A 12,428-nucleotide genomic window follows, 5' to 3' on the forward strand; every position below is an offset into this window, starting at 1 on the left:
TAATCAGCAGGTCGGAAAAATGTACGTCGTAATTTCCGCGTAATTACGTTTCAGGGTTTATAATATTGCCCTGTCGTTTGATTATTTTAATTACTCCCAAATTACACTAGACCACAATTCGTTGAATTCCGATATCTGTATAAATGAATTCTGATAATTTCAGACCAAATTTGTTATTTTTCGAATTTTGTTGATCAAACGAGCAGCTTAATTATTGTTTTAATTTCGAAATATAATGCTTGATTATTTATAACCCCCTGACATAACTCCATATTGGTATGCGAGCTCACGTGTTGACGTCAACCAAAGAGCCGGTCGATCTATAATATTAATTCTAAACGGGGGCGGGACGGCATCATCCGACAAAAGAAAAACCATCTGGAAACTCAACGGAAAAACCGCCCCGGATCACAATCGACGTCGTCGTCATCTGTCGCCCCGATTGATTATTTAAACACGAGCATCTGGCGAACGGAAGAGATCACGTGCCGGCGCACGTGCTCGTCACCTATACGCGTACCAACGACGAGTTCCCCATATAGAAAAGGACCTCTACCATCGCCGTGGAAATTGGGGAAATTCTTGATATTGGCGTCGAGACGCGTATAATGCGAATCTGACTCGTGTGTGTCGAGTTTAATATATTTTTCCGCTTTCGCCGTTTCCTGCTTCGTCAAAAAAAGACGATTTTATGGATCATAAATTTTCCCAATATAACCACGTTTCACCTAAAAAATTTTGATTAGTGGTAGCGTGATTTCGTTATATTAAGCTATAGTCATTTTTCACACCTTACACCTTTTTATTTTTAAAAGTAGGTAAGTAATGCCATGGCTTTATTGGTGCCAATTCTATCTATTTCTGGCATTTATATTAATCATTAATTTTATGCTATAATTTTAAAACACTATTTTCTATAAAAAGATTGTGGTAGTTATGACGTATGGAGACCATAACTCTTTAACTCAAGTAATTTCGCAGTAAATATAATCGATTTAATAATCATAAAACAAACTAATTCCTCTATAACAGAGAAATACCATATATAGCATCTTCACGAGACTGTTAACGGTGCTTAGAGGCAATCAGCCACCGTAAGCTATGCACAATTACCGTCGCAATATATTACCGATTACCGTCATTAGAGGGCCCCAGCGGCGGCCGATGACTCACGCTCTGTGAACGGATAGCGCGATTCCTGCGGCCCTTATCGATCCGCGCCCGGTTTGTTTCCCTCTAAAAGTCATCACATGCACCATACACGTCACGTGTACACTCATCCAAACCCATCCTCATCATTACGACTGTGTAAACGCATTGACGTCGGGATGAGTTTTAACAATGAAGACGTCATCAATTCAACTCTCCCTTATACTTTAATTGAGACTTCTTGGAGGTGTTCATTTTCCTTCTGGTCCCCTTCATTTTCTCCGTCCCTATTTTACCACCACCATAGTCATTACGAATTTCAACTCAATAAAAAGTAAAACTAATGAGAACTTCATTCATTGAAAAAAAGTTCTTTGGGATGTTATTTTAATTTTTAAAGAATATTTTAATGAACGCATCTTTAGATAAATTAAACGCTGTTTGATTTATAACATAAATAAACTGTAAATAGGCGTAATGTAAGCATATGGAATAAGATGATAGTAGTGGAACCGGTCCAGAGAACCGCTTCGTACAGCCTTCGTGTGTCTGTTTTGAATATTAAGTATTTATTTTCATATCATTCAGCGACAGGTGCAATGAACCCCGGTTTACATCCCCGTACACCTGCAGTTAAAAGTATAAAAAAAGGTTTATTCGGACGGATTCAATATCAAAACCTCAGCAATGCGCAACCTTTGATTTAGAGGGTTAATATATCGAGAGAAGGAGCAGGTGTACTAAAAGAGAAATGGTTTCCGATTTCTTATAAAGCTACTATGCCATATAATAGGTGTTTAAAAATAACTTTGGATGGTTAGTTTTTTTTTTCGTTATATCACTAGCTTTACAAATCTACTTATTACTTTTACTACATTAAGAAGATGATCGCAACAATTGATGAAAATCAAACTCCTCAAATTCATGATGAAAGTGAGGTGAAGGTAGATTATAGCAAGAAAACAAACAGATTCTTCCACAACCTGATTTATTGCATAAAATAAAATATAAAATCATCCTTATCTAGAAGGGCTTCTTTTCTAAGAAACAACTTTTCAATAACTTTTAAAATCTTTATAGGAAAGCTTGATGCTTTCGTGGTAAAGTAATATTACATTTAAAGAGTAATAAATTACATCGTGGATATACCCAATTTATGGATAATCACTATAATGGGCGGTTTGAATTGAAGGGCACGTACTTTACTAAAATGACAAACTAAAAACTTATTGTACTTATACTCTTTGGAAAGACAGAAAGTTTTTGAAATGAGGTTATAACGCTCAAATTAAAAAAGCAAGTATAAACCGAAATATTTGAATGGATATTTATAATCGGCAAATGGAAAAAGAGACGTGATATCAATGTCGCAGGCAAATGATTGTTTCAGGTAAATAGCGTTTTCCTAGTCAGATACTATCTGCCTAGGTAAATAGTTTTATTCCATTTATTTCAGTTTAAATTCTAATTTCCTAGGCAAATAGCATATGGCTAAAATATTTTCAGGCAAATAGCTCTTTAAGTATTAATAGCTGTTGTCAAAACAAGTAAATTTTTGTAGTTAGTATTTAAGTCTTCAAGAAATAAATCGTTTATTTGTATTTTTATTAAACTTAATAAAAGTATGAAACTGTTATGCATTTTTTAGAAAATGATACGCAAATAATTTGACTCGTTTGATACTCATTAGTGACTTTAATTTAAGAAAAGTAGGTTGATAACAACCTACTTTTCGCTCCTACAAAAAGTAGGAGCTACTTTTTTCTATTGTGAACACCTGCTCTATATTGCATTGTTGTATTGAAAAAATGGTATTTGCCTAATACAAGCTTAGACAGATACTATTTGTCTTGTCCAATAGTATTTGCCTAGACATTTAATGATAAAACTGTAAGGAAGTACTGTTTGCCTGGACAGATAGTATCTGACTAGGAAAAAGCTATCTACCTGAAATAACCATTCGCCTGCGACATCTATATTAACTGAACAGTTTCATAACATTTTTGTGGCAGATATGAAAAGTTAATTAACAATGTACTAGGCTACCTACAAGATTTATAGCACGAAAATAACTAACAAATAATAATTCTATGTACATCCTAGCGGGTAGCGGAAGGACACTTCTTTGTGATCCTGTGAAAGAACAGATTTACTTCAGGGAAGCGATCCTGCCCACGCAAATCTTGGTTCTCTCCCACTTCCCAATACTGGGAAACACCATGTTCCTATCCCTATATCCAACGTAACGAAAAGGCACTCCCGTCCATCCCTAACCACTCGCCAACCCGTTTGGTCAGCATGCCGAGAAACAAAGATTCAAGAAATATGCACCAAATCACCATCTGGAAATACTTTGCATTGTACCACAAGTATCACGACCAATAATAATGAGGAGTGGGTTTTCTAATTAATAAAAACTGGAAAATAATGTATCAGAAATACGTAGCATCTCTCTTACTTTACATTGCAAACAACTTAACAGCTTCAACTGAAGGAGAAGAGATAGAAGAATCAAGCCGTAACATATAAAAGAAAACTCACCACTACTTAATAATTTAGGAGATTTAATCGCAAAAATAGGAAAAAGAGAAGACATCGAGACAACCTGTCGTTTCAACAGACAAGAAATGAAACCAGGTAGAAGACTATGTTTTATAAAAAGCTATTTTGAGAAAAAGGAAAACAGAAAATGAAGTAGTGCTGCAAATGGCAAAAAAACAAAATAGATTTTGTAATATCTACACACAAACAAATAGTAGCGGATGGCTCAGTCATAAACCAATTTCCCACAAGTAGTCATCATAGTATATAGGTAAGTAGAATGGGTAAAATGGTAAGGAACGAACGAATTATAAATACGAATACTACGAAGAATTGTACAAGTCTAAGAAGGAAAAACCAGACACAATGAAAAAGAAACGGATAACAAACGTCGGATCAGAAGAAATACCTGTCATAAAGAAATATGAACACCTCCTCCTCGAAGATCGGATGATACCACAAGGTTGGAACATTGCGATACTGGTTTTACACCAGAAAGGCAACAAATTAGAACTAAAAAAACTATCAACCAATAAGTCTCCCTCCTCAAAGTGCAAGATTAGTAAGCAATCTTATTTGTGTCATGAAGGTAAAACATCACAACTCTACCGCTTCTTGCTTAAACGGTATATTTCTTCAAATCGACCTTATTTTGATCACCTTCGGTGAATGTTATCAGAGCACAAAATATCGCTTTTATACTTCTCATATAACAAGGGCAAGACAACCATCAATATTGATAACGTTATTCAAAACAACTTTATAGATTTGTTCTTGTTATACGTGGCTGTAGAAAATGACTTCTCCCAAAACACTAATTGCAGCTGCTTCCTTCAATGCTATGTAATTATAATGAATTCTTCATCAGTATCAATAATAATGGAAATAGACAACGAATAAAATAAGCTTAGAAAATATGGTGTAGAAGATATGAAGGGTGTAAATAACTTAAACGAGATAATAACTCAAATTCCAGATAGATATTAATTAAAAAAATAAATATGCGCAATATGAGGAGGTCTCTAACAATTTTACAAAATATCGATCATAATTATTAATTACAGAATTTATTACCAACTCTCGCCAGTCTGAGAGTGTTAATTAATTAATTAGCCATCGAACCAGAAACGCGTCAACTATTATCGAGTATGAAAATGACATCATATGACGAAAAAATGACTATAGTCTATGAAATTAGAGACAGTAATTAAACTTATGGTTAATTTTTTTAATGATTTTATATTTAGTTTGTATTTATTAAATATAGTTTACATTTTTCAAGATATTTTTTATTTATTTTTTGTTTACATTAGTAACTGAATAATGTATATAATTTTCACGTTTCATAATTTTGACATTTTATTATCTTCGCAATCGTAGTTCATTAGCCATAATTCTTAATAAAATCAAATTATGCTCCCAAAATCTTAACCTCCCTATAATTTAGTAAGTACACCAAACCAATAGGTAGACGAATACTTCTTCTTCTATTTGTGCCATTTCCGCTATCGAAGGTTAGCGATCACGTCCGCAAATACTAAGATGAATACTTAGTGCTAACAAAGAGTCCACGAAAATATGATTCAAATCCATCATCTCTACATCACATTAACACTTTGTACTCTTAATTACATCTATTTTGCCAAATATGCAGCAAAATAACCACAACCAAACTTGTCTTCCGTCTTGAAAATATTAATTACTGAATGTTCATTGTTACACCAAAGCATGCCAATACTAAATACGAACATGAGGTTCTACATATGCATGTTGAGTGATTCAGTTTTGATACCTTCATTTCCATCATCATGATCCTTTTCCCAAAGCAACCTAACAACACATCATACAAAAGTCTTCACCTTCGAAAGCAATATCACGATGTCAAGCACAACAGAATATTGTTTTATAGTCTTTAATATTTTTTAATACAAATTTAAAAAAAAACTATATCCGCAGTTGTCCACTCATTTGGTAGCATCTGTGAACATGAAGTCCAAAATTCCCAGGATATCCATAAGTAGGAAAAGATATATGTTTTGAAATACTTTTAAAACATCTAAGTTGTTGAGAAAAAAACACGTACAGTTTAGGTAGTAGGCGAGATAAAACACTAAATTGATTTTCTCTCCAGTACCTTGAAGTAACTACGTCCACCGTTAATCTATGAATTCCTTGGTAATAGAAATGTTTTGAAATGTATGCAATTTAACAATGTGTCTAATGCAAAAAATGATCAACGAAACTGCAATGCTTCAACATTTAGGACATCTATAGGTATATATTCTACGGCACCTACGACCATAAGAAGAGTAATCGTCTCCGAAACATTGTGCAGGGTAGAAGCGACAACCAAAAGAGAACGGATGTAGATTCTACAAAACATTTGGCCAATCTTAATGTCTGCTCCTTAACTAATTCTTATAAAAACGCTAAAAATATTTATAAACCCTTCGGATTTACTGTTGATAAGATTGATATCTCTTTAAAACCACCCTCAGGATATCAAAATTCACTTTTACATTTTAAGTCCGAAAAAATGATGCCACAATAATTATTGCAGAAGATCGTCAATTACGATTCTAAAACTAAATCTTTCACTATATCTGACGAACTCTGTGATATACCCACTATTGATGTTGAACCTTTAACAACTGTCGATAGGTATTCATAATACACGGTGATAATTAAATAGACCCAAAAATGTTTGCGAAGTTTTCTTTATCTTATGAATCAACAACAACTATGGTTGATCTCCTGTCTACGAGTATAATCATCTGACACTCACATTTCATCATCTAAAACCCATTATAGTTACAGTGGTAGAAGGATAATGTTATTTACACTGTCATACCCAGAGAAAGTTGATTTGCAACGGTAAAAAGTTCTGTGGAATACATGGAGGAATGAAAGTTAACAGGAATTTCTCTAGTTTGCCGATACATTCTACTTTATCTATATTATAATGTCTAGAAAATCCCTACACCTTCTCTTATCCCACACAACATATTGGTTTATTTGAAAATATCGTTTACTGAAATTAACTTTGAAAACATAGGCAACCTTTGTAGATTGTTTCTACCTTACTTTAGGATACATCAAACTTTCGTAATAATCAGATACTCTGATGTATACCGACCTTCTAAAACTTCCCACTTTACCTTATGAGCTATATTTATTACGTTATCCGATGTGGATAAAACAACGTTGTTTTAAATCCCCTTGCTTTGGTCGATTTCCCAAGAACTTTACAGTTCATATATTGTAAGGACCGTTATTTCTTTCTACATTATACTTTGAGATTTCGAGATATTGAGTTATTTTTGTGAAGAGTCACAAGTGCAAACTGCAAAAAAAAAATACAAACTGCTAAAGTCACAATATTGAGTCCTTGAACGAGTAAAGTGGGACAAAATGAATACATTTTTTTTGTATAATTAGGTGTGAACATGCAAACGTGCTTCACTGACAAAATAATAAAATAAAACTATACCAAAAATTTTATTTCAAATGTCAATCTGTCTGGCATATTCAATTGATTACTTATGTTTTTAACCAAAACGAAATCGATTTAAATACTTATTTTAGTAAAACAGCATAATTTCAAATCGGATAAAGGAGAGTTGCCTTAAAGGAGTATGCTTTATGCCATATTTTAATGCTTTATGTGAAAGAATTTTTAGCCAAGTGAACTTTATAAAAACAAAACCAAGAAATTACTATTAGAAACCACAATTAATGGGAATTTGTTGGTTAAAGAAAGACCAATAAAAAAGTTGAATTCTTGTGCTGAGTTTATATCAAATAAAACTATACCAAATGAAGCGCTTGTTGTTATCGACACAGAAGACGAGTTTCACATTGCCGATTGAGAGTGTAAAAGTTTATTTCGATTTTTTATTGATAATAAATATTTTTCAATTTTTTATTAACATTGTTTTAAACTTTTCTATCCGTTAAAAAAAACATCACCTATTTTCTCTTTACAATACTTTACGATGCTCGTAAAAACACGTCAATTTTGGAGTATTGGCCTTTCTTTCTCCTGGTTGACGTCGCTTGTTCATTATAGGTGAAAGTTGGTATTTGGTGTTATTTATACATTTTTTTAAAGAATTAGTCATAAATATACTTTCATCGAAGGTGAACTGAAACGTTAAACACCTCTTTATACCTCGATGCATCAGATTGATATAAAATATTCTCATTACATTAATAAAATGGGAAGATCTCAAATCCAAAGCAAAGAAAACGTCACAACACAATACCAAGTAGAAACTAAGACATGAGAGCAGAAAAAACAAAATCTACGTTAAAAAGAAAATTGATACTCAACCTATATAGCAGATATACCAACACAAGTCGCAGATATTGTGGCCATATACACATCCCATAGTAAAATAGGTATCTTGTAAGCTTGAGGATGTTTAAAATACAATATTTGAAGACTACCATGAAAAATTGACACAGTAGGTGAAGATAAAGCTAAAACACGCCAGGAAGATTCACAGACCAAAAAAGGACAATGGTGAAGCTGTAGACATTGACTACAATAAGCATTATTTTGCTGATAAAAAAGAATACGTTCAAGAAAACACAGTTTAATTCGTAAATTTCTTGGTGTTGTAATACATTAATGTATTGAAATTTGTATTCTGTTGAAATAGAGAGATAAATGGGAGACGATCGGCGAGTAAACGGATACAAGTTGGAACATGGAACATAAAAACCCTGACTGGGAAGGAATCGGAACTGGTGGATGAGATGGAGAAATACAGGACATAGGAAAACAAGCCAGGTATTAAAACACAAAAATATCCATAAAAAAACATACGAAGAGGAAGACAGAAGAACATAATAGACTATACAGATTACTCTAGATCCATAAGATATGCAGTACAAGATGTGAAGGTAATAAGAGGAGCAGAAACTTGGGAAGAATTTGGAAGCAAGTTAAATGAAAATTATAGGGAAAATCAGAAACAATTCTGGAACGTAGTCAAGAGGTTAAAGGGCGCTAAAGCAAAACTAATGCGGAACATCAAAAAATCAGAAAGAGGCACTACAGACGACCAGTGATAATATTAAAAACATGGAAAGCCCACTGTGAGGAAATATTTAAACAAGAGGATACAGAAGAAGAGAAGGAGAGTGAAGTGAAGGAGGAAGGTATAAAGAAAGAGCAGATAAACGAGGAAGAAGAGCGAATAGCCCTAACCGAAACACGAGACGGGAAAGCGAGGTCCCAAAGTAGTACAGTGGCTGAGGAAAATAGTCCAGCAGACATGGAATACTGAATCAATACCCCAAGAATGGGAAAAAAATATAATCGTGCCAATCTATAAGAAGGGGGAAACAACCAACTGCGATAACTACAGAGCAATCTGCTCAAAAATTCTAGAAAAACGGCTAAGAACCCAGCCAGAAGAAAAGCTCGAAGAGGAACAAACGGCGTTCCGGCCAAACAGACAAACACAGGACTACATATACACCCTCAGGACAATAATTCAAAAAACAACGGACAGGAATAAGGAAATATTTAGCCTTCCTAGACCTAAAAACATATTTCGAGCAGGTACCGACATAACATACAGTGTCCGCCAAAAAGTCAGCAACGCCCGTTTTATTTCTGTTCCATTGCATCTACATTTCTGAAATTTAGTTTATGTGGGAGGTTCACACCGACCTTTTGATCTAAAGTATTTGCAAGATGGTGGCCACTTCTGGCCCCCAGGAAGTAGACCGCAACTACGTTATTTTAAATGGAATGCTATAGTTTTTATTGCACCTTTTAATTTTGTGCGAAAAAATAAGTTGATTTTGATAAAACTTATTGGTACCTAGCGCTTTTCATTTTAAATTTTTCTTGGCAATTTTCACCAAGCCCTTTAAAACTCAAATAAATTGTGCCCTAAATTGGCACGATTACTCTTCAAATGTTGTCAAATAGATTGTCATTTGCTGTATCACAGTATGTTGTACAGGATGGTAAAAAGTGAATTACCTTTTTTCCGCATTCAATGGCAAGAAAGCGAAAATTTGAAATGGTAAGCGTCATATTTTTTAGCCCACCAGAAAGGGAATTTGCCGGGAAATGCCGGAAACCAGTTATATTTTTATTAGGACATGATATTTTGACAATTTTTCGTTTAATTTATTTTTACAATTAACTTTGATAATCTTTTAGTTCACTATCTCTTATTTACCAAAAATAACAAATAGAAGAACAAATAAATGAATCAATGAAAACAGAAATTAGGTTTGAATAAAAAATTTAATTCTCCCTCTGGTAGGTTAAAAAAATATGGGGCGTACCATATAAAATTTTCAGCTTTCTTGTCATTGAATATGGAGAAACGACAATTCAATTTTTGACCAGCATGTATAAGATACCCTGATACAACAAATGACAATCTATTTGATATCATCTGAAGAGTAATTTACCAAACAAAAACTTAAAATGAAAATAACTTGAAAACGAAAAATACCTAGCATTTTTATTTATAAATACCAGTAACATTTATCAACATATTTTCTCGCATACAATTAAAAAGTGTAATAAAAACCATAGCATTCCATTTAAAATAACGAAGTTGAGGTCTACTATAACTTACAAAAAATAAAAAATACCTACTTTAAATCGAGAGATCGGTATGAACCTCCCATATAAGCTAAATGTCAGAAACGTTGATGCAATGGAACAGAAATGAAATGAGTGTTCCCGACTTTTTGGAGGGCACTGTATATGGGAAGCTTTAAGCGAACTGGGGACAAGTCCAAAACTAAAAAGAGCAATTAAATCTATACCATAATATAATAGGAAGGGTTAGACTAAGTAAATGGAAAGACGTCAGAAGAGTCCTGAATGGAAAAGAAACAAGACAAAATAATAAAGCAAGTCAAAAGACAAACAACGCAGACGAAACTGGGGTACCACAACCTAAGCCCGATCTACACTCACGATATTGTACTAGTGTCAGGCAGAGTAGATGTTCTACAAAAAAACATCCAAATATGGAATACCTGCCTAAAAGAAAGAGGAATGGTAATAAACAAGAACAAAAGTAAGTTCCTACACATCACAAAAGAAGAAGAATGGATATTCTTACGTCAATATCTTCCGTTATTGACGTAAAAATAGAGGAGCAACGACTGGAGGTGGTAGAAAAGTACGAATATCTTGGAACTGTAATAAGTAAGGATGGAAAGATAGATCAGGAAATACGCAAAAGACCAGCAAATGCAAGTGCAGTCTACTATTAAATGAACAACACCCTCGTAGGCAAGAAGGAACTGAACACTAAAGCAAAAATAGATTTATATAAAACCATCTATATACCCACACTTAATTATGGATCAGAAACTTGGACTATGTTGGATAAGCATAAATCGAAAATAACAGCAGCAAAGATGAAGTATCACGCAAGATATTGGGGAAAACTAGAAGAGATAGGGTACGGAACAACATCAGGGAAAAACTAAGCTAAACCCCTTGGTACAGGAAATAGAGGAAAAACTAAATTGGTATCTGATTCGAATGAAAGAAGATAGGATACCTAAGAAAATGTTCAACATGAGACCAGAAGGAAAGAGAAAGCGTAGTAGACCAAGAACCCAATGGAAGGGAGAGATTGAGAAGATGATTGAAAGAAGAGATTCGCCGAAGTATGGACTATGGCCAGAGATAAGATGTATAAAAGAGAAAAAAGGAGATGATAGATGGCGCCAGTTAAACTAGACCTGTCAAAATGTGTAAAGTGGGTTGCATTATATTAAATATAAAAGAAAGAAATATATATTGAAAGAAGTTTTTATGAAAAATTAGCACGTTGCGCATTTAAAAAAACCTTTAGATTTGAAATTTCACAAATTTTCTAAATGTTAAAGTTATTTATACATATTTATCGGATATTTAAACAGATTCGCAAGTAATTCTTGGAATTTTTCACCAAAACCGATAACAAAATGTACCTTTCCTGATATTCATACATTAACATGCGATAAAAACGCTGTTTTAACACCTTCTAAAAAACGTTTAAAAAATTACCTGATCCATTACTACTAATAAAAAATTTAAACCAACTGATTGTACATGTTTAGTTAATAAGAGCAAACCCTATATTTAATACATTACCACAATTTCTTTCGCCACATTAATATTAAACAACGTTCATTAAAAATTTAATACCTATTATTCATATAGCTATTTTATTTCTACAATAACTCCACTTTTTTTATAAAAAATCATGTTATTAATAGTTTAAACTATTTATTAAAATTTAAAATGGTATTTTTGAATTTTTTACAAAATAATTTGTTACTTACATAAATCGCGGTGGCCTGGATTGAGGTTAAAACTCCAAGTAACCCTTAAATGAAGGGGTAAGTTTCTGTTTCCGAGGCGAAAAGCACAGTAAAATGGCACAAAACGACGGACGTAACACTGGTCAGTCGTAAAACCGCACCAAAACTCGGTCTTTCATTTTAATTCGAACAAATAAATCGAATGTTTTGGTTATAAATTCAAGTTATAAACATTTACGCACACACACGTACCGAATCGATGTTACATACAGCGCCTGCTCCGATGTCACTTATCCGTCGGGTCGAAGAACGAACTAAATTTTATAGTTTTATAACATTAAATATTAAAAAAAACTTTATAAAACTTCACCAAATCGAATACTTTAAATACGACGTTAAAAAAGTTTAAATTTAACTTAAACTTTTATTTGATTATT

The 12,428-nt window shown here is 33.3% G+C and overlaps 1 protein-coding gene across 3 annotated transcripts in view; it reads right to left on the minus strand.

Moving 5' to 3' along the window:
* LOC111416763 (semaphorin 1a) overlaps window positions 1-12,264 on the minus strand; it is a 511,810-nt gene extending 499,546 nt beyond the window's left edge. For all 3 annotated transcript variants that reach the window (XM_023048857.2, XM_023048856.2, XM_023048855.2), the window contains exon 1: window positions 12,013-12,264. The gene's annotated coding sequence lies outside the window, so the exon portion shown is untranslated. The remainder of the gene's footprint in view (window positions 1-12,012) is intronic.
* Window positions 12,265-12,428: the final 164 nt, after the last annotated feature.

Source organism: Onthophagus taurus, chromosome 7 (genome assembly GCF_036711975.1).
Source record: "Onthophagus taurus isolate NC chromosome 7, IU_Otau_3.0, whole genome shotgun sequence".
NCBI lineage: Eukaryota > Metazoa > Arthropoda > Insecta > Coleoptera > Scarabaeidae > Onthophagus > Onthophagus taurus.